The sequence below is a fragment of the Oreochromis niloticus genome, unplaced genomic scaffold, assembly GCF_001858045.2.
Source record: "Oreochromis niloticus isolate F11D_XX unplaced genomic scaffold, O_niloticus_UMD_NMBU tig00006833_pilon, whole genome shotgun sequence".
In the NCBI taxonomy this organism is placed as follows: Eukaryota; Metazoa; Chordata; class Actinopteri; order Cichliformes; family Cichlidae; genus Oreochromis; species Oreochromis niloticus.
The window spans coordinates 1-5,393 of NW_020328206.1; positions in this window are offsets into that span (position 1 = coordinate 1).

Here is a 5,393-nt window from a genome sequence, read left to right on the forward strand (position 1 = left end):
TTGCAGCGAATCTCGCCCGCATTTTGAGACAATCTTCATATATGTTACCTCATTTTGTGCGGCCGATCTGGAATGGTGTGCTATGACTTTTTGTCTTATGAATTTTATAGTTTTTTAAATATTAATATTTTAGTGAAAATTTTCCCGCGCTCCTCTGCCAAACAGTTTTGACATTAGGTTACATATGTTAGATCATTTTGTGCGGCTGGAGCTGGACTATTATGTCTGACTTTTGGTGTTCTATGACTTTTATAGTTTTTAAATATTAATATTTTAGTGCAAATTTAGGCCAATTCATCTTTTGGCGCCAAATAAACAGACTTCATTTGTGTGTTGGCTCTCTAGTGGTAGCCGGGAGTGGTACAGCCTGTCTACCTTATTTGGATTACGTAATGATGACAATTCAACGGTGCGCACAGCGTCGCTGCTTTCAGGACATTGGAATTTTTAAGGTTGCGCAATCATTCAAAAGTTACGGTAATGCTTGGTGAAAACTCAATATCCCACAATTCATAGCACGCCTCTACAGAGTGAACAATGGCGGCCACCACTTCGTTTTATATGTCTTTTATTCGTGTTTCTAGGTCACAAAATAAGCTTTTAAGATATTTTCAGGCGAGAATGTAGGTGTGTAAACTTCAAATATCTGCTTGTTTTATCAAGACATCCCATATTAGCGACAGTGCTCTGACTACGTCGGTCCTGCCTGACAGCTAGCCGGCTTAGCTAGCTGCCGCACTTGGCTGCAAATGGATAACGAGGGGACTCTCTCTGTCGTTTCACCTCCCTGGTCTCTCGCAAATGCTCGCATAGAATCGGAGTTACAGCTGGATGTGGAAAAAATAACTGAGTTGTTTGGTGGTGGAGCTACAACAGAGGGCAGCTACCCACCGGTGTGTGACAGAAGGACATGCCGCCAACGAGACATATGAGGCCGGGCAGGCGATTGCTAACGCGGTGGTCAATCATGGATCAGGGAAAGCGAAGGCAGGAGCGTGAGGTGACTGAATTTCAGGTAAGAAGTTATGACTGCACTCTATTTGGGTCAGATATAAACAGAGTTTAGGTGTAGTTTATTTTCGTTGTGCTGACTTTTTACAATCGTACTGCGTGCTAGCTAGCACGACGGAGTTTATATACAGCTGTGTGCGCGCTAAGTTACTGCGTTGGACTTTATTTTATTCATATGGTTAGTTCGTAGAGTTGCCATACAAACGGAATCGTGCCACATTCAGAGAAAATATTACGATTTATTCTGTCGTTACGAAGCCTCCCCTGTCATTCTCTCGCCTGTTGAAACTTGAGTCATGAAACTGATCAATGATCGGCTTTTCTCTCTTGTTGTTTATCGCGCTAAACAACAGCAGCACGTTTAAGCTTGATCAGCTGTTGTTAGAATTCATTGCTTTTAATTTCTGTATAGCTGATGTTTGCTGCAGCCACAGCTGTAAAAACGGCTGTTCCAAACCAGATATCCTTACTGAATCATCAGAGCTGAACAGGTGATGGAGAAACAGGTTTACCCTTAGGTGACATGAATGAGTTGAAGGGAAGTATGAACTGTTTCTGAGAGACAAACACCAAGCTCATTTTTTTGTGTAGCTGACAGCTGGTAACTGTGCAGGGGCGGATCTAGCAAGCTTTTGCCAGGGGCCAGGTAGGGCATTAACAGAGAAAGGTGGACACAAAGATATACTTTCTTTCTTACTCTCATACAGGGAGTGCAGAATTATTAGGCAAGTTGTATTTTGAGGAATAATTTATTATTGAACACAACCATGTTCTCAATGAACCCAAAAACTCATTAATATCAGCTGAATGTTTTGGAAGTAGTTTATAGTTTTAGCTATTTTAGGGGATATCTGTGTGTGCAGGTGACTATTACTGTGCATAATTATTAGGCAACTTAACAAAAAACAATATATACCCATTTCATTATTTATTTTTACCAGTGAACCAATATAACATCTCCACATTCACAAATATACATTTCTGACATTCAAAAACAAAACAAAAACAAATCAGCGACCAATATAGCCACCTTTCTTTGCAAGGACGCTCAAAAGCCTGCCATCCATGGATTCTGTCAGTGTTTTGATCTGTTCACCATCAACATTGCATGCAGCAGCAACCACAGCCTCCAGACACTGTTCAGAGAGGTGTACTGTTTTCCCTCCTTGTAAATCTCACATTTGATGATGGACCACAGGTTCTCAATGGGGTTCAGATCAGGTGAACAAGGAGGCCATGTCATTAGTTTTTCCTTCTTTTATACCCTTTCTTGCCAGCCACGCTGTGGAGTACTTGGACGCGTGTGATGGAGCATTGTCCTGCATGAAAATATGTTTTCTTGAAGGATGCAGACTTCTTCCTGTACCACTGCTTGAAGAAGGTGTCTTCCAGAAACTGGCAGTAGGACTGGGAGTTGAGCTTGACTCCATCCTCAACCCGAAAAGGCCCACAAGCTCACTTTGATGATACCGCCCAAACCAGTACTCCACCTCCACCTTGCTGGCGTCTGAGTGGGATGGAGCTCTCTGCCTTTACCAATCCAGCACGGGCCCATCCATCTGGCCATCAAGACTCACTCTCATTTCATCAGTCCATAAACCTTAGAAAAATCAGTCTTGAGATATTTCTTGGCCCAGTCTTGACATTTCAGCTTGTGTGTCTTGTTCAGTGGTGGTCGTCTTTCAGCCTTTCTTACCTTGGCCGTGTCTCTGAGTATTGCACACCTTGTGCTTTTGGGCACTCCAGTGATGTTGCAGCTCTGAAATATGGCCAAACTGGTGGCAAGTGGCATCTTGGCAGCTGCACGCTTGACTTTTCTCAGTTCATGGGCAGTTATTTTGCGCCTTGGTTTTTCCACACGCTTCTTGCGACCCTGTTGACTATTTTGAATGAAACGCTTGATTGTTCGATGATCACGCTTCAGAAGCTTTGCAATTTTAAGACTGCTGCATCCCTCTGCAAGATATCTCACTATTTTTGACTTTTCTGAGCCTGTCAAGTCCTTCTTTTGACCCATTTTGCCAAAGGAAAGGAGGTTGCCTAATAATTATGCACACCTGATATAGGGTGTTGATGTCATTAGACCACACCCCTTCTCATTACAGAGATGCACATCACCTAATATGCTTAATTGGTAGTAGGCTTTCGAGCCTATACAGCTTGGAGTAAGACAACATGCATGAAGAGGATGATGTGGACAAATACTGATTTGCCTAATAATTCTGCACTCCCTGTAAACACCAAGCTCCTTTTTTTTGTGTAGCTGACAGCTGGTAACTGTGCAGGGGCGGATCTAGCAAAGCTTTTGCCAGGGGGCCAGGTAGGGCATTAACAGAGAAAGGTGGACACAAAGATATACTTTTCTTTCTTACTCTCATATAAATATTTAGCTTTTATTAAATAGTTATCTGAATCTCACAACCAAGTTTGTATAATATACACAAGATTGGCTGTAGACCATTGTTCATAATTCAGAACACTGTGTAAAATAACAAAAAACAAAGTGAATGCATGTGTGAAAAGTGGTCCATAATGTAATGCTTCAAGCGTGTTCATGCAAACATTGTCGGGTCTGCCGTGGTACAATGGGACTTCTGCTCATGAACCTGTGTGCACAGCGTCTGCAAATCGGCGCTGTACGAAGTAACTTCATCTTTACACAAACTGTAAGCTGTCATCTGTGAAGCGTGAGCGGTGTTTGTTTTTACCATAGTTCATGGTGGAGAATGGCTGCTCTTCTGAGTTTTGCTCTCTGTAGCCGTATGAATGGCAACTACAGTGATTAGCAGCGGCATAGGCACACATAAAATTTCTTCTGAATTTTCGCTTTCTAGTTATTATTATTATTCTCCAGTTTCCGCCTGAAATTTTGCAGCGAATCTCGCCCGCAGTTTTGAGACAAGCTTCATATATGTTACCTCATTTTGTGCGGCCGGATCTGGAATGGTGTGCTATGACTTTTGGTCTTTATGAATTTTATAGTTTTTAAATATTAATATTTTAGTGAAATTTTCCCGCGCTCCTCTGCCGAACAGTTTTGACATTAGGGTTACATATGTTAGATCATTTTGTGCGGCTGGAGCTGGACTATTATGTCATGACTTTTGGTGTTCATGACTTTTATAGTTTTTAAATATTAATATTTTAGTGCAATTTAGGCCAATTCATCTTTTGGCGCCAAATAAACAGACTTCATTTGTGGTGTGTTGGCTCTCTCTAGTGGTATGCCGGGAGTGGTACAGCCTGTCTACCCTTATTTGGATTACCGTAATGATGACAATTTCAACGGTGCGCACAGCGTCGCTGCTTTCAGGAGCCATTGGAATTTTTAAGGTTGCGCAAATCATTCAAAAGTTACGGTAATGCTTGGTGGAAAACTCAATATCCCACAATTCATAGCACGCCTCTACAGAGTGAACAATGGCGGCCACCACTTCGTTTTATATGTCTTTTATTCGTGTTTCTAGGTCACAAAATAAGCTTTTAAGATATTTTCAGGCGAGAATGTAGGTGTGTAAACTTCAAATATCTGCTTGTTTTATCAAGACATCCCATATTTAGTGACAGTGCTCTGACTACGTCGGTCCTGCCTGACAGCTAGCTGGCTACCTAGCTAGCTGCCGCACTTGGCTGCAAATGGATAGCGAGGGGACTCTCTGTCCTTTCACCTCCCGGTCTCTCGCAAATGCTCGCATAGAATCGGAGTTACAGCTGGATGTGGAAAAAATAACTGAGTTGTTTGGTGGTGGAGCTACAACAGAGGGCAGCTACCCACCGGTGTGTGACAGAAAGGATATGCCGCCAACGAGACATATGAGGCCGGGCAGGCGATGCTAACGCGGTGGTCAATCATGGATCAGGGAAAGCGAAGGCAGGAGCGTGAGGTGAACTGAATTTCAGGTAAGAAGTTATGAACTGCACTCTATTTGGGTCAGATATAAACCGAGTTTAGGTGTAGTTTATTTAGCAGCAGTTCTCTTATGTGTTGCTGATAGCCGGCTAGCTAGCTAGCGCCGCTAGCATAGTTAGCTCGCGCCGCTAGCAACCCTTCGTGAAAAAGCACCCAGGCTTGGCTTATATTGAGGCGGGTGAAACTCGTGTCAGCACCCGGTCGCTCTCTATTTGGGTCAGATATAAACCGAGTTTAGGTGTAATTTATTTTCGTTGACCTTTTACAATCGTAATGCCACGGGAGTTTATATACAGCTGTGTGCGCACTAAGTTACTGACGTTGGACTTTATTTATTCATTAGGGTTAGTTCATAGAGTTGCCGTGCCGTACAAACGGAATCGTCCCACATTCAGAGAAAACATTATGATTTATTCTGTCGTTAAGAAGCCTCCCCTGTCATTCTCTCGCGTGTTGAAACGTCAATCATGAA